This window comes from Lissotriton helveticus, chromosome 4_1 (assembly GCF_964261635.1).
Source record: "Lissotriton helveticus chromosome 4_1, aLisHel1.1, whole genome shotgun sequence".
NCBI lineage: Eukaryota > Metazoa > Chordata > Amphibia > Caudata > Salamandridae > Lissotriton > Lissotriton helveticus.
Genome location: NC_136063.1, coordinates 65,158,129 through 65,184,250, shown reverse-complemented (window position 1 = coordinate 65,184,250; position 26,122 = coordinate 65,158,129). Strand labels below are relative to the sequence as shown.

The 26,122-nt window shown below is 50.7% G+C and overlaps 1 protein-coding gene across 7 annotated transcripts in view; it reads left to right on the top strand.

The window, feature by feature from the left end:
• Window positions 1-26,122, top strand: part of PARP10 (poly(ADP-ribose) polymerase family member 10) — an 803,115-nt gene that overhangs the window by 131,947 nt on the left and 645,046 nt on the right. The gene's annotated exons all lie outside the window — the stretch shown is intronic.

Genomic DNA, 26,122 nt, shown 5'->3' with positions numbered 1-26,122 from the left:
TTTTGTCTTGTCCACTATATTGCTAACCTCTCATGGCCACTGCTGGTATGATTTGCAGTATGTGATGGTGCTTCGAATGTTTGTTGACAGGTGTGCTTGTTGGCAGCCAGATACATTTGGTGCCATCTCATTGTACTTCTTAGCATCTTGAGACATCGGTTTTTGTCATGCTCGCCCTGTGTCGGGTCTCAAGCTACCTAAATGCTGTCCTCTGAGGTTTGTGACTGTGCTTAACGTTCCTGTTCCAAAGCTTGTTTTTTTACTCTTCCCATGCTAGAGAATGCCAGGAGTTCTGCCAGACGCACACTGTGCTAGTTCCTTCTCCCCAGGAAGCCAAGCTAACTAGTGCTTCAAACAAAGGCGACCACATTAGGCACACTCATCTGGATTCCTACTGTGGTTGCAGCATCCTGCATGGCCAGGGTAACATGAAGGTGCCTGTAGCTAGGGGTGCTTTGCACTTGTACTGCATTGTATTTAAAAGTTTACACTTGCTCAGGAGCGAAAAGCACAAAGTGGCATGCACCAGAATTGCTAATTCTTTTCAAGTTTACTGCTGTTGGGAAGCTAACTGCGAGGAGAGGCACATTGAACCCAGACCGTAGTGCATTTCCAAGTTTACACTTGTTGGCAAGGGATTAGCAGGGAAAGCTGTGCAGAAAGCCTGTACTGTATTTCCAGGTCGACTGGCTGCTGCAAAGCTTACATGTTTGAGTGAAGGCACCATGATTGCCGTGCATAGTGGTGTGTCGTGCTGCACAACAACTGCTCAGATCCACAGCTTCTGAGACAACACACTGGCCCGCTTAAGGGCATCATACATGCTGCAGTGTTCCTCCTCAAGGGCCTGAAGAAATATGATCTTATGACCCCCTGCCTGATAGAACTCAACTCCAGTTGCTGACTCGTACCATCTTTAGAACCAGGTGCAAAGTCTATGAAGCTATAATGACCGGTTCCCTTGCCTAACAAACTCACCACACCCATTAGCTATCAGCACTCATATATCTAAGACACAATCAGACTGGAGACAAAGAAGTACAAAAAGAGAATGCAGAGCAAAAGGCTTTCTCAGTCTATGCACTAGATCTGGAGTGACTTTGACATATTTATTACTACTGCCCAACCCTGATCCAATTTAAGAAAGAGCAGAGACACACCTCTAAACAATGGTGCATCATTATTTGGGGAGTGAATGTGACCTAATGGCTAGAGCTGTCGACCTCAGAGTTGGGGAGCCAAGTTCGAGTGTCGGCCGGGAAGCACAACATCCTGTGATTCTGGGCAAATCACGTAATCTCCCCATGCCTAACAAAAAAATGAATGTGTCCGTCTGTAACACAACTGGTGCTCATGTAAAGCGCTCTGATACCTTCGGGTCTAGTTTGCACTATATAAAACTCCCAAAAACAATAACATTACATCAACAACATGAGACAACACAGTCATGTGAGGCTGTCCCCTATAAAGGCCTGCAGGGAATTCTCTCAAAGTTGGTAATTTCTGCTGGGAAACATGCATCTTTCTGACTTGACTGTGGGTAAGCCTTAAGACCAGTGGCCACTCCTGGACAGTGGAGGGGAGTGTCACTTAGTGGCCTGCGTTACTCACCAGTTAACTAATTACTTAACTCCAGTAATTTAGCCAGTTTTGCTATCAGATGTGAAGTTTGATGCAGAAGCATTTACGAGATGGCTCTCACCCACACATAAATGGTGTTTCTGATAAAGTATTTGGCCCAGCAGCAAACAAGGGCCTCACTGCCTTGATATGTATGCATACATCAAAGCTACTGCCTGGAAAAATATTGGTCAAAGATTAGAGCGCAAGTTTTGCTATTGATTTTTCTTAATTTTATTGATGCATTTTGTCCATGAATTACAGTAGTGTGGAAGCAAGAGTGGAGAAAAGGTACACGTGGTTCAAGTACATAGAGTTCATTAAATATCAAGCATGCAGTTGTTATAACTGGGGTACATTGCTATGTAAACCAATGCTATGCAACACAAGAAAACAGAGCCATTTTAGATGATCAGTTGGCTCTGAATGGAAAATGGTGGTATTCTATGAATTATGGTGTGATGCAGGACTCAAGAGTACAAAAGTGTTACAATTTCTGATTGATATTGACCAGACCTTTTGTTAAGTTTGCTGTTTTCAAAAGTGTGGAAAGTCCAGACGTGCCCATATTGCAGAAGTATTTCTTGTATCCATTATTTCTTGGATCCATACTGATAGTTTCTCCATAGAATGAAGATGTCACTTCTTATTCCATCACAGTAGTACCAAGGGAGGACTTGGAAAGTTCCAAACTTGTCCCATTGTTAATTGGACTACTAGCATCATAAGTGTTGCTAAACAACTCAACATCAAAAGATACTTACTTTCATTCCATGTGTAACCAAATAGTAGCATCAATGTATCGCGTGGAATAGTCAGCCTTGTTAAATCTTGAATGAGTTTTAGTATCAAATATTTTTATTGAGTAAGTCAACACAGTACAGGCATCAACAATCAAGAGCGCTTGTCAATCGTCTCAGTAGGAGCTGGGGCTCGATTACATCAGAGGGGTCAGGAGTATGCAGTATATAGAAAATCGTGGTTATACACAGCAAGCCGCCTACAACCCAACACGGGCCGGCCGCGTTTCAAACATTGCAGTGCTATTCAGGGCCGCTCTATCTCCTTCCACCAGCCCGTTCCTACTGTCGCTGATGTAGAATATGGCCCGTCCCTATTGCTTGGATGTGCAGATCGTCAGCACACTCTTGAACTATCATCCCCACCCCCCCTTGCCTTAACCAACCTATCCCTCCCTGTTCCCAAACCCCCTACCCCATTACCCCCCCCCCCGTGGTCCACAGTCTCATTTCAGCTTGTTATACATCGTCACTTTCCCGATGTGGGGGCGGGTTTGGTGCTCCCCTCCTCCGGGGCAATCTCTGTCAACCTCAACAATCGAAGATACCTCGGGCAGGTGACTTCTACGAACTCCGAGGACAGGAGGGCTAGAAACGGCTGCCAAAGCTCAGCGTACCTTGCCCCCTCTCCCGCCTTATACAGAGAAAGTCTTTCAATACCCAGGACCATCCACAGGCGATGGAGCCACCCCTGATACGTGGGGATGTGGGTCGTGCGCCAGTGTGCAACGATGTTTTGTAGCGCCAAACCCAGAGCTATAGCTATCAGGCGTCCCCTTCGTGATCGTAACGGGTAGGTCAGCGCATTCGGGAGCCCCAGAATGACGTAGGAAGGGAAGCGTGGGATTTCGGTGTCAAAGTGTTTATCTACGTCGCCCAGAACTTGACACCAGTAATCCTGCAGAAGGCTGCATTGCCATAGTGTGTGTGTGAGAGTGCCCAGTTGTCCGCAGCCCCGCCAGCATAGGGGGTCTTTGCTACTGTCCATTTCGTATAGTCGTTCTGGAGTGTAGTACCAGTAGGTCACCACCTTTGTTAGAGTGTCAGTGAGCCCCATATGATATGCCGAGTGTCGTGCTCTATAATATATACCTTCCCACTCCTTATGTGTAAAGGTCCTCCCCATCTCTCTCTCCCAGCGAGCCCTACTCGCGCTGTAGGTGTACTTGTGTTTGTGTGTGAGCATTTTGTATAGGTCCGAGATTAGCTGCTTGTCTGACTTGCGGGTGATCAACCAGTACTTGAAATCCGTCAGTTGCCTATCCGCGTCCGCTCTCACTGTCTTGCTAAGGGCCCAGTGCCTGATTTGCAAATAGTGGAGTCGCTCGGTCTCCGGAAGGCCGAAGTCCTGGCGTAGTTGTGGAAAGGGAATTATCCCTTCGGGACCATACACCTGGCAAAGGGAGCGACAACCAGCAGACTTCCATCGTTCGAAGGCCTTCCCATCTAGCCCCGGCTGGAAGTCGGGGTTATCAAGGATGGGGGTGAGAGGTGAAGGGGCGGTGGTAAGACCAAGCTCCACTCCAACCTGATCCCAGATCTCAAGCGGGACTCGTGTAATGTGGGACGCATACAGGTTGCGGGGCCTGTGTATCTTGCGCATAAACGGGATCTCTTGCAACGTACGCCCTGCCACCGATTGGTCCTGGAATAACCAATGCTTCCCGGACTCCCATTGGACCCATTCCGCCATGAAGCGTAGTTGTGCCGCTTGGAAGTAGGAGGCTAAGTTCGGAATCCCGATCCCCCCCTGTTCCGGCGTGAGCATCGCTATTTGAGCTTTCAGACGCGGCTTCCTCCCGTTCCAGACAAATTGAGAAAGCTCCGACTGCATCAATTTAATCCATCCTTTAGGAGGGACGAGAGGTATAGTGCGAAAAATGTAGCGAATGTGGGGGAGAATCGTCATCTTGATCGCCGCCACCCTGCCTAACCAGGACAACGGATAGTGTTTCCATTGTCCCAGCTCCTGTCGAACTTTCTGTCGGAGGTGGGTATAGTTAACGTCCACCGTGGTCTGAAGGGAGGCCGCCAGTTTGATGCCCAGGTAGGGAACCGCTTCCGTAGCCCACTGCAGAGGAAATTGGGTCTGCAACGTGGCGCGCGTGTCCACGGTCAGGGATAGGTCGAGGGCCACTGATTTCGTCAAATTGACCTTGAAGCCAGACACACTGCCAAACCTGTCTAGGTCGACCATGCAGGCAGGGAGAGAGCTCCGGGGCTCTGCGAGTGACAACAAGACATCGTCCGCGTAGAGACTTATGACATGGACGTCCGCCCCAAATTTAATGCCTTTAACTTCCGGGTCAGTTCGGATGAGCTGTGCCAGCGGTTCCATGTAAAGGGCAAACAGGAGAGGGGATAGCGGGCACCCCTGCCTAGTGCCTCTCTCAATCTGGAAACGTGGGGAGGACAAGCCATTAACCCTGACCGAGGCCGAGGGAAATTTATAGCAGTTCAGTACTCTAGTCCGGAATTTGGGTCCCATACCTGCCTTCAAGAGGACAATCTCAAGATAGGGCCAGTGAACCCTATGAAAGGCCTTCTCTGCATCGATGGCCAGCATCATGTATTCGCCCTGTGTGCGGGATGCTTTCTCAATGAGATGGAAGGCCCGTTTGGTGTTGTCAGAGGATGTGTCTCCGGGATGAAGCCCGACTGGTCCGGCTGAATAAGGCCTCCCATATAGGGGCCCAGTCTGGAGGCGAGGATCCCTGTATAGAGTTTAAGGTCGACATTTAAAAGGGAGATGGGCCTGTATGCCCCACAGTCTGTGTGATCTTTGTCCGGCTTGGGTATAACCGCAATGGAGGCCTCAAGCAGTTCTCGGGAGATCGCCCGTCTTCCGCAAACGATGTAAAGAGTCTGGCCAGCAGCGGCGCGAGTTGAACACAAAAGGTTTTGTAGAAGCACGCCGGGAAGCCGTCCGGCCCCGGCGCCTTCCCGAGTTTGAGCCGAGAAATCGCCGAGATGACTTCCTCCGGGCGGATGTCTCTCTCCAGATTATCCATTTGCTCCTGGGTTAGGGCTGGTAATGGGATCCCCTCGAGAAAGGCCGTTTCCGCCTCCGGATCAGGCGGGTCTGCTCCGTAGAGAGTAGCATAGAAGTCGCTAAAGGCCCCCGCTATTGCTCGATCACCGGTGACACTAGTACCATCGTTTCTTTTCAGTTCTTTAACCTCACGCTTCTGAGCAACCATTCGTAGTTTATGTGCCAGGAGACGCCCGCATCTATCCCTCCCAGTGTAGTATGCGTGTTTCAGCCGTAAAGCTGCATACTCCGCCCTGTCAATGTCCAGTGCTGCCAGTTGTTGACGGGCAGCTGTTAGTTGACGCCAAATCCTCGGGGCTCCCGTCCTTCTGTGAATTTGCTCTAGCTCCCTGTTTTTTTGGGTGAGCTCGTCCCTCTTGGCCTGACGTTCTACGTTTTCCGCGGAGGAAATCGATATAAATTCACCCCTTAGCACGGCTTTGAGCGCAGCCCATTGAGTAGCCAGTGCGGTGTCCCCGTTACTGTTATGGGACAGATAATCTTTTATGGCTCCCTGAATTCTGGCAACCGCGTCTTTCTTGTAGAGCAATGATTCTCGGAGCCGCCATACCCTACCTAAACGCGGTTCCCTTGGCCCTGCCAGGGTGACCGTGACTGGGGCGTGGTCAGATAAGGACGCCGTACCGATTTCTTCATTGGTGACAAGCGAGCGCGCCGCTGTGGAGACAAGCAGGTAATCTAAGCGTGCATATGTTCTACGCGCTGCTGAGAAGTGTGTGTAGTCCGTTTCACCTGGGTGAAGCTCGCGCCAAACATCCACAAGCCCAAGGTCTTTCAAGCGGCCCAATCCTGACGCTGACAAAGCACCCACCTGGCTAACGCGCTGGCAGGAGCGATCTAGTAAGTTATCTAGGACCAAATTCAAATCACCCCCAAGCAGAATGTGACGGTCTATCGTGTCAGTCGCTTCTGTAAGTGCGGTGTGTAGGAACTTCTCTTGGCCCCTCGTTTGGCCCGTAGATCGAGCCAATCGTGTAGTTCAGGTCTCCCAGTGTAAATCTGTAAACCAGCAATCGTCCCTTAATTTCTGCCATCTTACCCAGTACCTTGCCCTTGAATGTGCGTGCTACCAGGATTGCCACCCCGGCTTTTTTCTCTGTACAGGAGGAGAAAAATTGCAGCGGGAACTTGCTAGAGTGAAGGCGGTGGCAGTCCCTAGCTAGGAGGTACGTCTCTTGCAATAGGCAGATGTCAGCCTTGGAGTGCTCTAGGAGCAAGAATACTGCTTTGCGTTTCACCGGGTTGTTCAGGCCTCTCACATTCAGAGTGAGAACAACAAAGTCATCCAGTGCCATCCAGGAAGAGAAAGTCTGACAGATAGCCATTAGAGCTGTGCCCAGCACCCCGACTGGCAGACTCACCCACCCCCCGGTATCGCCGCCCTCCCTCCCACAGAGGAGCCAACACATCACCCCGCCCGCCGACCATGGACCACGAACGCCCCCACCCTCCCCCCCACCGCCCAACCCCCATGAACTCACCCCATCCCCAACTCCCCACCCCCCTCCCCCCCAACTGCAAACTGTCAGTGTATGCCCCAGAAAGTATCATTGTCTCTCATTCAAGGACGAAAAGGAGAAAAAAGAGGTAAAGTAAGGTAGTCTTACTGGTCTGTCCGGGAGTCTTCCTCCCGCCAACGGCCAGGTGGCCAGAGCGGACGTTCAAATCAATCAATGTCTTGAAATGATCATCCTGTGGGGCCGGAGCCGCTGTCTGTGGCCACTGCATCCACCGCGGCACGTTGCCCTGCTGCGATCTCCGTCGCCGGTGGCTTCTTGACTCGCTTCCGCCGCCGCTGTTGGCTCCATTGCGGCCTCCTCCCCTCGGTCTCTGGCATTGACCCCTGGGCCTCCACTTCCTCTTTCGGCGCCTCTATACCAAGCAAAGAGTAAGCTTCAGTGACCGATCGAAGTGGGTACTGCTTATTCTCCAGTCTGAAGACGAGGCGGAAGGGGTGGCCCCAACTGTACGGAATGCCCTTCTGCTGCAGGAAGGAGGTGAGCGGCTTGAAGAGCCGGCGCTTGTGTAGCGTGAGTGCCGCCAGGTCCTGAAACAGCAGCGGCGAGTTGCCCTGAAACGTTATCGGGTGCTTCTGGCGTGCCCTCTGTAGTATTTCCTCCTTGGTTCGGTAATCTTGAACGCACACTAAGATGTCGGGCGGTGGAGCCGTTGCCGCGCGGGGCGGACCGGTCCTGTGGGCCCTGTCAAGCTGCAGGGGCGAGTCCAACGGCCACCCCAGCACGTGGTTGAAGAGCTCCCTGGCGTAGCGAAATACATCCTGAGTGGCATCAGACGTGGCAACATTGCGAATGCGGATGTTATGTCGCCTGGAGCGATTTTCTAGGTCTTCCAGGTGGAGTTGCAGATCCACCTGTTGATTGTGCAGGCGGATGATCTCCTGTTGCTGAGCTGAGAGTTCCGTCTCCCGTTCGTCGCCCTTGGCCTCCAGGTCCGCCACCCGTTCACCTATACCGTCCATCTCGCGCCGCACCTCGCGGATCTCACTGGTGAACTCAGTCTTGAAGGTCTGGATATCATCACGCAGGGAGGCAAAGAGGGACTCTAAGAAGGCCTTCGTTATGGGCTCCGTGCCCTCTTCCGGGGGCCGTTCCGCTTTTTTCGGCGCTGGGGCCATGGCGTCCTTCTGCGGAGGGGAGTGCGACTTAGCAAACATCTCTTTCACCGTCTTGCCTCGGGGCGGCCTGCCCGTGGACATCCCTCCGTCCCGGCGGCCCGAGCACCCCCACCTCTGCGACCTCCTTTCGGGCTACCGGTCGTGCGTCTCAGTGAGCTTGCCAACGGGTGAGGGCCCCCACAAGGCCTCCCTCTCACGAGTGCCCCTCTGCGGATCCTGGACCGATATTGCAGCCCATCCCTCTCACCCCTCGTTCAACTAGTTGTAGTACGCCTGTCGTAGTGTCCAAGCTGTGGGGGTCAGGGGCCTCGGGGAGTAGAGAAAGCCGTGCCCGCGAGGGGTGACGATCACCGTCACTGCACACCAGAGTTCTGTGGGCCGCCGGTTCCTGGACGGGTGCGCCGTCGGGTAGGATCGTAGGCCACGTGGGTGGGAGACCGCGCGGCATGATCAGTCTCTGCAGCTCCACGCCGGCCTGCATTCAGCTCCTCTGGACCGGGGGGAGGACAGCAGCTCTAGACGTGTGCCCGGGAGGGTCCCCCCAGCGCTGTCCCTCGGCGGATGCCGCCTACTACGCAGGGAGGGAGGCGGGCCTGGTCAACCTCGGCAGCTACAGTCTTTGCTGAGGGAGGTAGGGGACACCCCCCTGCTGGGCCCCCAGTGCGTGCTTAGGCAAGTTAGGAGAGGCAGGCACGCAGGGCGCGGCAGGCCCCGGGCCGGTGTGCCCGCCGAGAGGTTCGCCGCCACAATCGCCCCAATGTCGCCTACGGCCAGTCACAGCGCCGCCCGCTGCGCCCAGGGGCCGCCCTCACCTCCCGTCTCTCCGCCGGCGGCCTCCGTTGTCCTCCGCGCCTCGCGGAGCCTTCGTGTGTTTCTTGCCGTCGGACCGGCTCTCGTCCTCCGCCAGGCTCTCAGCGCCTCCCGCAGGCGTCGCGGATCTCGGGGCAGCCTCCAGGCGCTCGCGGGCGGGTCCCGTCCCAGGCCCCGCAGAGGCGCCGCGCCAGGGCCGCTCCGCTCGGCCGCGTCCGCTGCTCCACGTCGGCCTCGCTTCCAGGCCGGAGGGGGGATGGGCGCTTTGCGCCTCCGGGCCGTTACAATCCGCCGCCTCCGTCCACGGCGCCGCCAAACGCCCCCAGCGGGTCCGCTCTGTTGCTAGGACGGTTCCGGCAGCCTTGGGCACCGACTTCGGTTGGGAAAGGCGCCGGAACCGGTGCTGAATTCAGGCCGTTGGCAGGAGCTGTGGCGAGACACGTCCGCTCACTCCGCCATCTTGGCCACGCCCCGAATGAGTTTTATAATTTCTTTCTAAAAGTCTTTAACGAGAGGAGAAAGCCACCATACTTTTCAGTACAAAGGTGAACCTTCGTATATGGATTTCAAATTATCAGGAGACATCTATTGTTAAGTAATGTGTATTTGCATAGCGTACAACTCACCCATGAGAATATCCTGCCACTGAAGTTCGAGCTGTATGTGCTAAGCCTTGGTCAAGTAAAAAAGCCAGGTCTTCAGTTTTTTGCGGAATTCAAGGAGGAGGCGGCTCTGATGTTCATAGGCAGGTTGTTTCAGGCTTTAGGAGAGAGGTAGGGAAAAGTACGACCTCCTGATCTAGGAGCATACATTCGGCGAAAGTTCAGGATCCATCGGATACACTAGAAAACAAATTTAATGTGCCGTGACTGACACTTGAGATGTTGCAATGAGCAGGTAGCAGAATCACTTTGGTTTTGCGCTGGGAACCTCTAAGGAGTTTGGCAGCGTGAAGTTGGGGGGTTTGGAGACTTTGAAAGTGATTATCTCAGCGGAAACATCAAAGAGTGCATTGTGCGATTTTGAAGGACAAAAAAACGAGACGAACGAAGGGTCTCATTCATTGCTGCCACCATAACCAAGAAGAACGCCAGCACATTAATAAACGCGACAAGGAGTGCAGTATTAAAATAAACGTTAGCCAGCCCCAACCGGTTCCAAGTGATTGGAAGCAGACAACTGCTCAAAATCAAGATGAACAATACATTTACGGAGACTGCGACATAAGCAAACCAAAAGTTGTCCCAAACAAAACGCCACAAGTATACAGACACAGCAACAAAGTAACCTTTTAAAGACAGAGGTACCCAGTCAAGCCCTGATGAAAAACCCGACAATCTATCATTGGGTTTGGAAATGTGTCGTCTGTTTCTCATAGTGTTCATTATTGTGGCTGTTTCTCATAGTGTTCATTATTGTTCGCAGAGGGCTCCACAAGGAAATTGTATTATGTGAAATGTCTTTCCCTGCGACTTTAGTCCTATAATAGAAAGAGTTAATACATCGGACTGACATGTTTAAAAAAGTACTGGTGTACTGTTGTAATGTGAATTTTGAATCTCATGAAGTATGTTGAAATTAATTTGTTTATGCATTATTGTTTAGATTCGACCTTTCACAGTCATATATGATTGTTATATGTATCATAGTGTGTCAAAACTTGGATATTTGAAATTGTATAAATGTATCAAAGTCAAATGATGAAATTATTGATGACAAATGCAGGCTTCTAAGAATACGTTTATTTAGATACTTCAGGGCTCTCAAAAATAAATAGAGTAACCCAAAATAAGACCGAGTCATTGTTACTTGATTGATCTAGGAGGAGGCATGGGGGCAAGTAGGATTTCAGCTGAGGTGTAGGTTTGTGTAAATGTATGTAGTTGTTAGGTGGGGCCAATGTTCTGTAAGGCTTTGTATGTGTGCCCAAGGATTTTGAAGAGTGCTTGTTTGTAGATTTGTGGCGCAGGGTGTTGTGACCGCCGAGCGGGATGTTGAGGTTTGCCATAATCTAGCTTGCTGGTGATAAGTGCTTTGGTGACGGTTCTGCAAGTGTAGATGGGGAGTTATTTGAAGATCTTCTTTAGCATCTTGAGTGTGTGGAAGACATAGACAGTGTTCAGTTGGCTGGTCATGATGAGTTAGTAGTTGATTACTATTCCGAGGTTCTTTGTGTGGGTTGCCGGGTGGGATGTCTTTGTACTGTAGAAAAAGCCTAATCCAGTTTTTAAAAAAAGTTTCAAAAACCTTTATTTGTGAGTTCAACAAATACATACAGCGACCAATTTCGATGAGAAAGAGCAAGAGCATAAATGTGGAACATGATGCACACTATCCACTCAACGGTACAAGGTAAATCAACCAGTTAGAGCTCAACAAAGTACCCTTTCGGGCGCATATTAGTCTATCGAGTCCACCTTGTCTTCCAGCATTCGGTGCTCAACAGAAGCCAATGCAGTCGCTCACTTACAGAGGGGATGCAACTTAGCATTCGATGCAGAGAAGGGAGAAAGGGGGGAATGGGGTGACCTCTCAGGTCATATAGAAACAGAAAAGGAGAACACGTTTAGGTCTCAGGAAGCAGAGGATGACCCCCCTCCCAACGGACGCCCAATCCATCTAATTGTCATCTAACCCTCTACAGCAGAGGCCTGGCCTTGATCGCTGTGGTGTTCTTGCAAAAACCTACGCAAGGGTTCCCATATGTCCAAGGATCGCGCCTGTGTGGGCATCAAGTCCCAAAACTCGGACAGTTGCGTATGGCAGAAAGCAGCATCCGACAGCCAGGCATTGCTTCGCGGCCTGCGCCTATGGCTCCAGCAGATCGCCACTTCGCCAGCAGCACCATCATGGCTGGAAGTCGTCATAGTCTTTTAGGTAAAGCTAAACATAGCTTAGTAGGGCAACAAACGGGGTGCGCTCGCTCAACCCTATACTCCAGCATTTCATCCAAAGCATCAAACACATGCCCCCAGAAATTCGCAACCTCCCGGCAGTCCCATGCAAGGTGCATGAAAGAAGTCTCAGGTGCTCCGCATCGCATACGGCACACCTCCGCACTCAACCCCGCCCTTCACAACCACACCGTGGTTCTGTAAAGCTGTTGGGAAACTTGAAGTGGACTAATCGTAGTCTGTAATTAGGTGACAGGTCCCTGGATTGCACGCAGCAGTATGCCCACACACCCTCAGAGTAGTCTCGCTGCATAACGGTGTACAGATGTGTTAAAAGTTTACGGGGTGAGGGATTTGATAGAAATGCTTCCAGCACCTGAAACGTCGGCAGAGCTACCGGGAATGAGGCAAACCTCGCCCGCATGGCTGCCTGTAACTGAAAGTAAGTCATCCATTCCTGGAGACCCGTGTGCTCTTTGCCCAGAGCGTCATCCATGTCTCATCTGGAAATGCCCTCCTCCCCAGCGAAAGGAAACTCCGGGTGTCCGGTTAGCGGCACCAAGGGCGCAAATAGAGTGACCAAGCACGCCCGTCGGCGGAGCATTTGCCATGCCCATACCGTGCTGCCGACCGTGTCTATCCCTGCCCGCGGGCGGCCCTGCGAACGGAACCTCACCATAGATAGTGGAGTCGGGTCTGCCGGGTCGCACTCGGGGGCCGCATGCGCCAGAAACTGTCGGAAAAACCCAATGAAATGCGAATTGCGCATGGAAGCATGAATGATATAATTCTATATCTCAACCCCCCAGGCAGCCATGCTCGAACAGGAGCGTGAGAATTTCCCAGGTGACCCTGGGCTGCCCACCCGCCCATACCAGGGAGAACAAATTGGATCTGAGTCGCTTCTTAAATGCAAGTGGGAGTGGGAGATTTACAAAAGTTTAAAGGAACTTGGGCAGTATCACCGTCTTGGGAATGGCAAGTCTTCCAGTGAGGGAAAGAGGGATCGTCTTCCAGCAGGGAAGTCAACCCTCAAGCCATTCCATGAGTCTGCCATAGTTGTAGTGCCACAGTTCCTCATTGTCTCTGCTATGCTAATACAGATCCCCAAGTAGTTCATAGGAGAGTCCGCCCATTTTAGCGGGAATTCTGATTGAAATGCTACAGTGACTGCCATAAGTGGGAAGATGATACATTTCCCCCAGTTGATGGTAATCTCTGAGAGGCCGCCAAACCGAATGATCTCCCGTATGAGGGGATCAAGATTATATGAGGGGTGCTGAGCGTAAAGAGTCACATTGTCCGTGTACATTGATTCAAGGACCACCCGGGGCGTGAAATCAAGGCCTCTCTGCGCTTGGAACTGTCGTAACCAGGCCGCCAGCGGCTCCATTGCGACCGCAAAGAGGAGGGGTGACAGCGGGCATCCCTGCCTGTTGCCTCGGGCAGTCTCAACTGGGGGGGAGACGACTCCATTGATCTGCAATGTAGCTGAGGGGGAGGTTATAGCAACGTGATTTTTTTGAGAAACGCATGACTCAGGCCTATTCAGACAAGCAACGAGAAGAGGTAAGGCCATTCCAGTGTATCGAACGCTTTAGGAGCGTCGAGGAACACCGCTGTGGCAGGGAGTTCGGGATCAACGCCTTGCATTACTGCAAAGAGGGTGTGGAGATTGTGGGCAGTGCTCCTACCCGGGACGAAACCGCATTGGTCCGGCTGGAGGATCGTAGGGAGCAGGGGGAGCAGACGTGAGGCGAGAAGCTTTGCGAGAATTTTATTATCGATATTAATCATGGAGAGAGGTCGATAAGAGTTGCACAATAACGATCTTTATCCGGTTTAAGTATGGTCATGAGAAGCACCTCGCAAAGGGAGGGCGCCCTAATCCAGGTACTCCTCATACATGTTAAGCAGATGGGGCGCGAGTAACGGCGCAAACTCCCTATAAAAGGCTGAGGTGAGCCCATCCAGCCCTGGAGCCTTGTCCCCAGGCATAGCACGAATTACACCAATCACCTCCACTACAGAGAATGGTTCATCCAAATATCTGCGGTGGGCATCACTGAGCCAAACCATCTCAATCGAATCAAAGAAGGAAAGGAGGTCCACTGGGAACCTCGATTGATGCAATTCCCTCTACTGCCCCAGTCGGCCAAAGAAATGGTCGCTAGAGCCCTCATACTGTCCCGCCTGGATTATGCCATTGCTCTTTATCTGGGCTCACCCTCCTTTTTGGTTAACAAGTTGCAGCTCATCCAAAATGCGGCCGCGAGACTTCTGTTAGGCATCTCCAGACGCAGTAGCATAAGACAACAAATGGCCACACTCCACTGGTTGCCGGTGGCCCAAAGAGTTCAATTTAAGGCTCTGGTTCTCACGCACCGAGCCTTACATGATACTGGCCCCGCCTATCTCAGGAAAAGAGTGACTTTCCATGTCCCTAGTCGACACCTCAGGTCGGCTTCTCAACGCCGGTTGGTAATCCCTCGCTTCCGGCGAACCAGATTGGGCGGCCAATGTTGTTCGGTCAAAGCGGCTAGCCTCTGGAACTCCCTCCCATTCACCCTCAGGGATACCAGAGATCTTAGCAGCTTTAAAAAGCTCCTCAAAACTCACCTTTTTAATAAAGCTTACTTAAAAATTTTATGTTATGCTGTTTTTCTCTTGACTTCTTTGTGGTTTTGCTCCGCGCCAGGATACTCAGGAGTAGTTGTGCGCGTAATAAATACACATATAACATATAACATATATCATATAAAGAGGTGTAGAACGCCATAATTTCAGCCTGCACCTCATCCTGCCCAACCACTAACTGGTCCTCACCCGAGCGCAGTTCGCTAATGTAATCATTAACCCCCGGCTTCCGAAGCAGTCGCAAGGGTCTTACTTGCTCTATTGCCCTCGCCGTACCAACAGGCGTGCACCTCCTACTCCAAATAGTGTGTCTCTCGTATTGCAAGCCTGGGGTTATCCAAATAGACTTCTAAAGCAATCATTGAAAAGAGCGTGGTATAATGACCGTGAGGCTCTATTACAGGTTAAACCCAAAACCGCCACACCACAATTGGTGTGTGTAACCACCTTTGGCACTTTGACAAATGAAATTAAGAAACTGGTGAAAAAACAATGGCCCCTGTTAGCCAACTTACCAGAGTTAATTGAGCAACCCCTCTTCTCCTTCAAAAGAGGACCGAATTTGAGAGACCGCTTAGTAAATGCCTACAAAAACACTGACAACAACTTGGTTGACAACATGCGGCAAATCAGCCCTGTTGTAGGACACTTTAAATGTAGTCATTGTGTCGCCTGTCAAAGCACTCAAAACCTTAAATCCTTCCAACTTAACGAGACTGTAATTGTGCTTAAAAACTTTTCCAATTACAATACTGCTAATGTTGTTTATTGCATTGAGTGCCCCTGCGGTCTAAGATATTTTGGGAAAACTACACAGGTAGTGAAGAAAAGGATACTTCAATACCAATCCAGGATTAGGTGTCGGACAGAAAATGCTCCGTTAGTGGAACATTATAACAGAATGAAACACACTGAAAAAGAAATGTGGTGGGTCGTCGAGGTCATCGAACCCACCATTAGACAAACCAACGTTGACATGATGCTCACAATTAAAGAACAAAGGTGGATTTACCGTGCTGACACTGTCAATAGGGGATTAAATTCCTCTACTGAATGGCACACTTTAGCATGTCTCTTCTAGTTCCAAGCTGCTCTTGCTATCTCCATCTTATGGTTTTAATTGGTTAGAATATAGACACCTAAGATGATTGACCTAGGATTATTATTTTTTTTTTTGGGAAAAACCTTTATTGCGACATAAGGCAGATACACTTACAGGCTAGCAAAAACACAGCCGGCCATAATCACAGAGACGGTCAATGCAAATCAAGAAGTTAAAACACATACCTCCCGCCTCCCAAAGTCCACCTCAACACCCAGGATACTGTTGCACCATAACGGCACCAGGATAAGGGAGGTTTTGTTTCCGTTTTTTAAGGGGGTTCAGAGATAAAGCAGGATCCGACATCATACAATCTAGTAGCACCAGAGCTAGGGGACATCATAAATCAGGATATGCACATTTGGGACCACTGCAGGCGGGGCGCAGACACTAACGCGCACTAAACAGGATAGACAACAAACAGCACATTACGTCCTCCAATGCAGCACGAGCCCGTCGTACCTGAAATGAAAAATTATTAGAACATCCCCCATATTGGCTGGAGACATAAGAACAGCCGGTAAACTACTCACTACTCGGAATCCCAAAAATAAGAAAAGAAAGAGAGGAATAAGTTACCCAAGCAAAGCAAAAGAGAAAAAGAGGCCCTAGAAACTGAAAAAGGAAAGAGAAAAACAGAGAATACCCCCCACCCTGCACCCCTGCCTCCGGCTACGGCCTCCCCCTCAGCAGTGTGCCTGTCGCCCACTGTATGAACCCGAAATTTAGAAGAAAGAGAAAAGAAATAACCACCCGTCCAGACTAAAAAGAACCCAAGTGAGGGAAGGAAAGAAAGAAAGAAAAAACGGGAGGGGAGCCCTCTAACAGTCCCCCGGCCTCTCCCTCTGCAAATATCGTAGACGGACAGAATGTAAAACACCTTCGCCCAAAGCAATACAATAGGTCAGTGCACTAGGCACAGGAGCCGCCCAACATGGCAACAATATGGACAGTATTGCACTCATCCCACATGAATCCGCAAGCAGGAAGCATCGAAACGGAGGAAACATCGTCTACCCTTGTTCTGTCCCGCACATACTACGATGGCCCATCAAATTGTCCCACACCAAATCCGCAAACGTAAGGAAGAGGAATATTGAGCAAGTCCAGAGAGCAGCAAGTCTGTAGTGCTGCGCTGCGATCGGACCCCATCCGAGCCCGCTGCCCGCCAGCGCGAATGACCAACCTGTCGCAACAATATGACTGCCACATCGCAATCAGCAGAGCAGAGCAGGGAAAAAGTGCCGCAGAATGAAAACGTGGTTGGAGCAGAATCGAAGATACCAACAGCATGGTGTGGAAAGAATGCCATCGCTCAGTTCCAAGCAGGAGCCCACGGATAGTTCCAAATCACGAATGTCACAAACTGGGGATCTCTCGAGAGCCCGCGTACAGAAGTTCAGGATATCAGCGCAGGCGCCATATTGTCGCGTCTGGGTAAGAAGTGAAACATACCACTGTGCGCCCACAAACCACACGGGCTCAATAGTTCCACCACAAAGTCAATACCATCCAGCATATCACACAGTGAACGGACATCCTGCTCCAAGGTATCGTGAAATACAGCTAGGGCAGCCAGGAGATCACCAAGACGAAGTTCCGCTCCATGTCCTCTTTGTTAAAGCTCCCGTCCTCCACAGGATGGAAAACAGGTCAGGACTCGGTAGCACGGATACAGCACTATGCCCCCCTCACTACGTTCCGAGGGAGCACCATCATAGATCGGGGCCGGGGCACGAACAGCAGGGCATCAGGCGTCATGGAAGCACAAGCCGGGCACCCAAACAGAGGAAACATGGCCAAAACACAGCCGCCGGGGGAGGCCGTGTTATCAATCGCGGCCGGGCACAAATTCGGGATTCTCCCGCAAGTAGCGGGACAGGAATGACCACGGTCCTCGGCGGCAAGCGAGAAACGTCCAAAAAAGGGGGACAAACGACCCAGGGAAATCAGGAAGGGGCGATCTCCAGCTCATGCCCCCAATCAGACAGGTAAGCGATCTGAAAATCGGCCGGTCCGAAGCAATCCGGAACCGACCGGCCCTTCACCGTGGTCGGTGGCCGTTGTTGTTGAATTAATGGCCGGCCCCGCAGTTAGACGAGGTCCCGGTCTTAAAGCTGCCCCAGGCCGCAAACGCCGCCGTCCGTTTCTCCTCGTGTGGAGGTGGTAGAAAACCCGGGGACGCTCCATCGAGCACCGGAGCCGCTCCCGCGCCCGTGTGTACACTTTATGAAACAGGACATCAGGCCGAAGGCGCCTCCAGGAGGAGATGGTACACGGAGCCGGGGGACTGGGCGGCCATCTTCGATGCCGGCTTGGCTCCTCCTGACCTAGGATTATTGTTCTTCTTTTTTTTACTATGCTATAACCTATGATTAATTAGTCTATCCCAGCTCACCAGAGGCTTGGACTGTTTACTCATGTATTGCATGCCACTATAAGTCTTGTTTGGACATTTCATATTGTATACCTGTAGAATCATGGTGTGAATCTGTAAATGCTGCATAGTTTTCCATTGTGTTTTCTAGGGTATGGATACACTAGAACAACCTTGCTGGTCCCTTAGAAACAGTATGTTCAAGTTGTCGACTCTATCTTTAGTTGACATACCATTACCGTGAATTGTATCATGTTATTGACCAACTTCATTTGTAAATACAAATTCTTTACCAGCTGGTTAGCTGGCGAAGTCTATGTTGACAGATTTGACTAATGTTAGTGAATTATATCTTTGCATGCCACCTGTTAAGGTGATTAAACAGATTTGCAATGTACACTAGATCTCTGTATGCTACCTGTTAAGTTGATAAAACAGTATTGTAATGTACACTGTATCAATTGAGGTGTTCTGTTTTGGTTTTAACACTCGTAGGTTTTATTTCTCTTTACATTCACTCTTGTTTTTTTCACACTTAGGGGCATATGTATGAAGAAGTTGATTTGCGATTTTACAGAATCGCATATTCTGAATCGCAAATCGGCATGTATCAACACAATCGCAGATATTTAGCGATTCGCCCCTAATCGCTAAATATTTGCGTGAAAGTCAATAGCGAGTCCTTATTTCCATAAATTCGCAAAACAGCAAGTTCGCATCGAGTAAATCGCAATTTTGCGATTTTACATCGGGAAAAATCGCAAAATTGCGAATTTCTGGAATCATCCAATCGCAATCCTGATGCTTTTTGATGACATCACCATCCAGGAAGTGACTGATTACCCATGGGGCAACAGCATTGATTGTGAGAGTGTGTGAGAGTGTTGTTTGCTATTCAGGAGCCATGGCTGAAAGTAGAAATATGGATTTGCCTGCAACCCAGCAGGAGCAGCAAGAAGGGGAAACAGCTAGGAAGAGAACGCTGAAGTTCTCAGAAGCAGAACTTGAAACACTCATCACTGAGATGGTGCCAAACCATGACATTTTATTTGGGAGGAGCTCACACAAGGTGCCTGAAGCAAGAAAGAGACGCATCTGGGAAGGCTGTGGGAGGGCAGGTTTGATAAACAGGCGTGGAGGCTGCAGTAGGGGTTTAGAAAAAGGTTTATTAATAATGGATGGGGTTGTGATAGGGCGTGAGGCCTGTCCTTGGGCTCCTTCGTCTTCTTCAGATGAGTCCTGGGGCAAGGAGGTCTTTCTTCCTGCTTCCTTTTCACTGGGGTGATTACCCCGGAGGCTCATAGTAGGAAAAGAAAGAACAAAAGGGAGCCGTAAGTATGAGGCCTTGTATTTACTGTGGTCGTGTTTTACCGTCACCACACCTCAGTGCTCAATGCATCTCTGGTGCCCATAAAGTAGAGTGACCAAAGGTTAAAGAGTTCGCCCAGTACCGAGCCCAGGGGGGGGAGGGGTGGAGGGGGTAAATGCGGGGTTTTCTTAGGATGTGGCCAAATCTAAGGTGCCGAGTTTCAGTGCCCGTTCCTCCCACTTCATAGAACACAATAGTATCCCTCCCTCACCCTCACGATACACCCTCGAGCCGTTTACACTCACGGCTCCCGCCGTATCTCTCCTGAGTCACGGCCGCTCCCCAGCCACCTCCGGACACCACCAGTCCTCGAACCAGCTCTCTTCTTCGTCAGGATCCTCAGCTGTTCTGTCCGGCACGGTTTCTCGGCTGAAGTCGGGTCCCGCGTCTTCTCCGCTGCCCTCGGGTCCCGCGTCTTCTCCGCTGCACTCGGGTCCCGCGTCTTCTCTGCTGTACTCGGGTCCCGCGTCTTCTCTGCTGTACTCGGGTCCCGCGTCTTCTCTGCTGTACTCGGGTCCCGCGTCTTCTCTGCTGCACTCGGGTCCCGCGTCTTCTCTTACTCCCTCCGCCAGCCTGTCTCTCAACCCCCCTTTCATTGGCTCCTCAAGTCTTCTTCCTGGGTGCGGAGGCGGTACTTCCGGGTTACGACCAACTGCCTGCTCCTGTAGAGAAACAGTAGAGTGGCATGGACGTCGTAGTCCGTGAGTACGGCGCTACGCGGACATCTGCAGCTGGACACTCTTCCTTGGGGTAAGTACCCGCACCTCCTCACAAAGGCATACAAGCAAAAGTAAATGCCCTCAGAGTAACACACAGGAGTGTAGTAGTTTTGCGCAAGCGCTGGTACGACCTGCGCCAGCGCTCTAAAGAAAAATTGGCGGCCAGGCTGGAGCAGTCTCAGCTCACCGGTGGGGGTACCTCCAATGTCTCTGATTCAACACCGCTTGAGGAACTGGTAGAGGGCACACTGGCTCCAGAGAGTGTTGCGGGCGTGTCCGTGCTAGACAGCTCAGACCAACCAGATGCAAGACCAGGTAAGAAGCATGCCTTCCCACCCTAAACCACCCCCAGCAAGCCCCTGCAGCGACCTAGGGATAAGGGAAACCACATGTCAAAGCTAGAGCAAGTACACAGGCAGTCACAGCAATGCATTGTGGGAGATGTAGTCACAATAGTCAGTAATGTTTGAAGTAGCATCCATCTCATGCAATTTTCACATGTGCAGGTCAGGAAAGGTGAATGACAGAAGTAAAGTAATAATAAAACAATTCTGTGGCCTTTTTAGTTGCAGGTGCTGTGGATAGAACAGCACACATTAATTTTATTTGCTGTCATATTATGTGAAAATAAAATATTTCACAGTTTTCCAAATGATGAAGTTATCATCAATGAACCTTTTGAAAATCAAAAGATCTTCAACCCAAAGAGGATTCTCCAAAATGTGCTCTGTCTCACATTTACACATGTAAATGTTGGCATATGAGGGTGCCCCCCAAAGCCCATGGATGTTCCATTGCATTGATAAAAAAATAGTTCTTGCCACTCGAAATAACTGTAGTATAATGCAAATTGCATTAATTCCATGATAAATAGTCTCTGAGTTTCTTCAAGGTCACTATTCAAGAGACTCCACTCAAGAGCTTCAATACCCTCATTGTGGGGGATCGACGTGTACAAAGCAGTTACGTCAATCGTACATAACCAATATGTCATATTTTCATCAAGTTCCACTGTCTTTAGGAGATTTAAAAAAGCTGTGGTATCTTTTATGTATGTTTTGTTTTTCTGCAAAATCGGTTGTAGAAATGTGTCCACAAATTTACCGATGTGTTCAGAGATGGACCCGCAGGCCGAAACAATGGGTCTAAAGGGAGGATTAATAGGATCTTTGTGCATTTTAGGCAACATATATAGTTGTGGTCTTCTTGGAAATTTCATTGGATTAAAAAATTGAATTCTACCCAGCCTATGGGTTTGAATGATCGGATAGAATATTCATGCTTTTTATAAATATCCAAACATGAGAAATTCACATTGACTATGGACTTATTCTGGGTTCCTCACCATAAGCCTTAACTTACTTATGAACTGTAGTCATTGTTTATCATGTAATATATTTCATTCCAGTTTTTGTTTTATTATATTTCTTACTCACAGCAATTTATTATTGTTTAGCCACTAGATGTTGCGTAATAACGATCTTTTTGATTCATGAATCTTTAATATTCACGAATTGTTATACATTTCCTGCTGAAGCCGCTACACTCGTATCATATGACATGGACTTCATTTATTCAGCGTGCACCCATTGGTCGTGATCGCGATCACGTGACCGGTCCAGTCTGTTTTTGTTCATTTGTATTCCGCGCGTAAATTTCACTTCTGTGGCACACGAAAAGCACACTGTTGTTCACGAAAAGCGTGGAGACTCTGCTTTCAGTCCCCGGTAAGCTATCGCAAATAGTGCATCTGATCCCTTGATCTTTTAACGTTAAGCGTGTCACTATGTTGTTAGTGAACTCACCCGAGCAAACCACAGTGATTGCTGACAATTTTTTGAACTTCGTTTGTGTTTTAGTGAACACGCAAAATGTTGCATGTCATGTCATTCCCCCGTGATTCACCTATCGTTATATGAAACCACCGTTTTATGATTTCATGTTTTGTGTGCATGTTATAAATCATGCAGGGAGATCGTTTATAATGACAGTATTATTCATTTGATTGTGCTAATATGTATCATTTAGTGGAGAATCTGATCAGGTCCTGTCTCATTCCCTTACAGACCCCTGATGAATGCATTGGGTTTTGCTAAAAAAGTGAACAACCTTGAAAATTGCACCATAAGAAGATGATTATGTTTGCAAATAACATTGAATTTGAACTGAATTAAGATCCTGGAATGGATAAAAAATCGTCAAATTGAATAAAATTCAAACTTATGAAGAAACCAGTGTGTTTCATGCTACATCGAGCGCGCATTTTTGTGGGTAGGTGATCCTCCCCACACCAGATCTATAAGTCTTGCCACAGTGAAACACTCACAATTGCGCCGGGTATATGAGAGAGTAATTAATGTCCTGTTGTAGCTTCCGTGTGACAGAAAATCACGGCGAGCCGCCTGGACCAACAGCGTAAAGTCTGAGAAGAATGAGACGGCATTGCCCTGGTATCTGTAGTCCGACAGATCGCGGGCCTTGCGAAGCACCGTGTCCCTATAGTTCAGCAGCTTGCGATGATGGGGCGGGCCGGGGCGCCTGGGGTAGGCAGCGGGCCCAGGGATCTGTGGGCGCACGCCACCACACACACAGACGACAGGGCGACCCCAAAGAGGGGCCGAAGCATGCTTGACCTCCACGATGCGCTCATCATGGTTGGCCACTTTGCCTACAAGCCGGTCCAGGCGGTCGGACATAGAGTCAATTTTTAAATCAATGGCTGCAAGGAAGTTCTTCCGCTCAACATATATGGTACGTATGCTGGGCTCGGGGTCCGGCGCAGATGCCTTATTCTCACCTTCAAGTTCGTCCACCGGGGGGGTTGGTCGCCTTAGGGGTTTTGCAGAGGTCAAAGGAGAGTTTAGGTTGTCTGGCATCAGTTTTGCCCATGATGCCCAGACCGCACACCAGTCAGTCAGGCAAGCTGCACTACGCTAAGCACAAGTCACTCACCGGGGATCCAGGGGCCTCAAGGCCGTCACTTAGCCTGCCAAAGTGGGGGGAGAACAGCTCCCGTCATCCCCAGGGACGTCCCTCGATCGATCCCCCAGCCACAGTAACAGAGTCCGCCAAGACACAGGGCAATTAGCCAAGCAAGTGTAGAATTTGCAGGGGGCCATCGACCCCCCCGAATCCGCCCCCGCAGTCCACCAAGATCCGCTGAAGTGTAAGCCGTAGGAGGCTGAAAGCCAAACACCCCGGGGGACCAGACTTCTCACGGCCCAGGGGTCGGCTCCACAAGTTTGTGGGAGAGGCCACACACCGCACCCCTATCGCGGGCGGCAGTCAGGCCAGCATCATCTGTTCAGGGTTAAGTCAGGCCAATGGGCATGTCGAAAGCGGGGGCCCACCAGACCCCTCCTCGAGCCGCCACACAAAGTCACCAGGCAGGAGGCACACAATCACTCAGCTCAAGGGGCAAGGCCCGGTCACACGCGTGTCCCAGGGGGCCCCCCCTCACTGGTTTGCAAGCGGGCTGCAAATGTGCAGAAGGGCCCAGTCCGCTGCACAAGTGAAGAGCAGAGTCCCTGGCCCCCCAAACAAGGACAGCACAGTACAGGCAAGAGGGCCCTGGCTCTATTAGGTCTGCTACATACGTCCACCGTAGAAGGGGGCCCACTCGGCGCCACATCACCATCCCCTTTTGTACCGCTTTTGGCTGCCATAAGTGTGGCAGGGTATGCTCAGACGTGAGTCCCTTGCTCACTTTGCCACTGGATTCAAGCAAGCCGGGCTGAAGACGGCTGTAATGCCAGAAACCGGTCCTCGGAAGCTTGTTTCCGGTCTAGGGAAGACATGGCTTGTCAGTTCGGGCTGGACTGTTCCCATGAGGCACAGGGTCAGACTGATTTGCATATAGCCATGTCTGAACTGGGGTGGCAGAGTGGGCTAAAGAACGGTGATCGATTAAACCCAGATCTTTTGACTGGGTGTGAGTGTTTGATTGATTCAGATGCTCCGTCCATCACCATCCCCTTTTGTACCGCTTTTGGCCGCCATAAGTGTGGCAGGGTATGCTCAGACGTGAGTCCCTTGCTCCCTTTGCACTGGATTCAAGCAAGCCGGGCTGAAGACGGCTGTAATGCCAGAAACCGGTCCTCGGGAAGCTTGTTTCCGGTCCAGGGATGACATGGCTTGGCAGTTCGGGCTGGACTGTTCCCATGAGGCACAGGGTCAGACTGATTTGCATATAGCCATGTCTGAACTGGGGTGGCAGAGTGGGCTAAAGAACGGTGATCGATTAAACCCAGATCTTTTGACTGGGTGTGAGTGTTTGATTGATTCAGATGCTCCGTCCATCACCATCCCCTTTTGTACCGCTTTTGGCCGCCATAAGTGTGGCAGGGTATGCTCAGACGTGAGTCCCTTGCTCACTTTGCCACTGGATTCAAGCAAGCCGGGCTGAAGACGGCTGTAATGCCAGAAACCGGTCCTCGGAAGCTTGTTTCCGGTCCAGGGAAGACATGGCTTGGCAGTTCGGGCTGGACTGTTCCCATGAGGCACAGGGTCAGATTGATTTGCATATAGCCATGTCTGAACTGGGGTGACAGAGTGGGCTAAAGAACGGTGATCGATTAAACCCAGATCTTTTGACTGGGTGTGAGTGTTTGATTGATTCAGATGCTCCGTCCATCACCATCCCCCTTTTGTACCGCTTTTGGCCGCCATAAGTGTGGCAGGGTATGCTCAGACGTGAGTCCCTTGCTCACTCTGCCCATGGATTCAAGCAAGCCGGGCTGAAGACGGCTGTAATGCCAGAAACCGGTCCTCGGAGGCTTGTTTCCGGTCCAGGGAAGACATGGCTTGGCAGTTTGGGCTGGACTGTTCCCATGAGGCACAGGGTCAGACTGATTTGCATATAGCCATGTCTGAACTGGGGTGGCAGAGTGGGCTAAAGAACGGTGATCGATTAAACCCAGATCTTTTGACTGGGTGTGAGTGTTTGATTGATTCAGATGCTCCGTCCATCACCATCCCCTTTTGTACCACACCAGGCAGAAGGAGCACACCACCAGGAGAGCCCGGCCAGGGGCAAACCACCCAGATCTCGGTCCGAAGCCCCGCCCCCCACCGCTTTGCCTCTCCGCACGCAGCTCGCAATGGGGCATTCCTGCCGGGCGATCACCCGACCGACTTTCCCCCACCCGGTGCCACTCACTGGGCCGCAGGAGACTCCACGGATAGGCAAATCAGGGTCCGGTAGGTAGGGCCGCAGGCCGCTTGCCCCTGTCGTCCTCTGGCAATCACGGGCCCCCACTCACCACCACAGCCGGCGCCGGTCCTCACTAGGAGCTTGCCACAGGAATGAGGCCGCAGCTCCCCCTCCGGCCAGAGTCGCAGGCACAACACAGGCCTCGTCATGCAGGGCTGCAGTCAGGCCGAGGCCGTCATTTCACCACTGGGAGGTGATCCTGCCACAAATCACCGGAACAGGTGCTGCGCCAGATCCGATTTCGCCGTCAGCGGATTCAGCAGCCAACACCACGTCAATTCCAAACCTTTGCGGGTCGCGATAGGCAGGCCACCCGCAGGATAAATAACGGATTCGCTGCCCAGCCTGCAGTGCCTCACAGTGTAGCGGTCATCTTGCAGCTGGCTCGCTAGCATCTCCTCTCCCCCTCCCCCTCGAATCCAGGTTTAGTGGTATTGAGGAGGTGGTTTTCAGTGAGGTGGGGGCTTCAAAATTTTCTTTAATAAAAATAAAAATTAAAGTTTGGTGACCGGCTCAGTCATGTTGACGGAGCCATGTACCAAACTGCAAACAGCATTGGCAGGAACAGCCATGATGGAGGTTCCTTCTAAAGGTCTAGAAATGACCCCCAGCTTGGTGGACCTTTCTAAATTTGGAGGACTGAAGTATACAAAAAAGTGATGGATAGAATGCTTGAATTAATCTCATCCACTGGTAATCAGTAATCTGGGCTCAATTGCAAGTGCACCCTGTGTACATTTTGATCATGATTGGTTATCCCTGATTGGCACATTTGATTTACTGGTAAACCTCTAGTAAAGTGCACTGTGTGCCCAGAGCTTGTAATTCTAATACTACTTGTGGGCCTGCAGCCCTGGTGAGCCCTGCAACCATGTCTCAGACCAACCATTGCAGT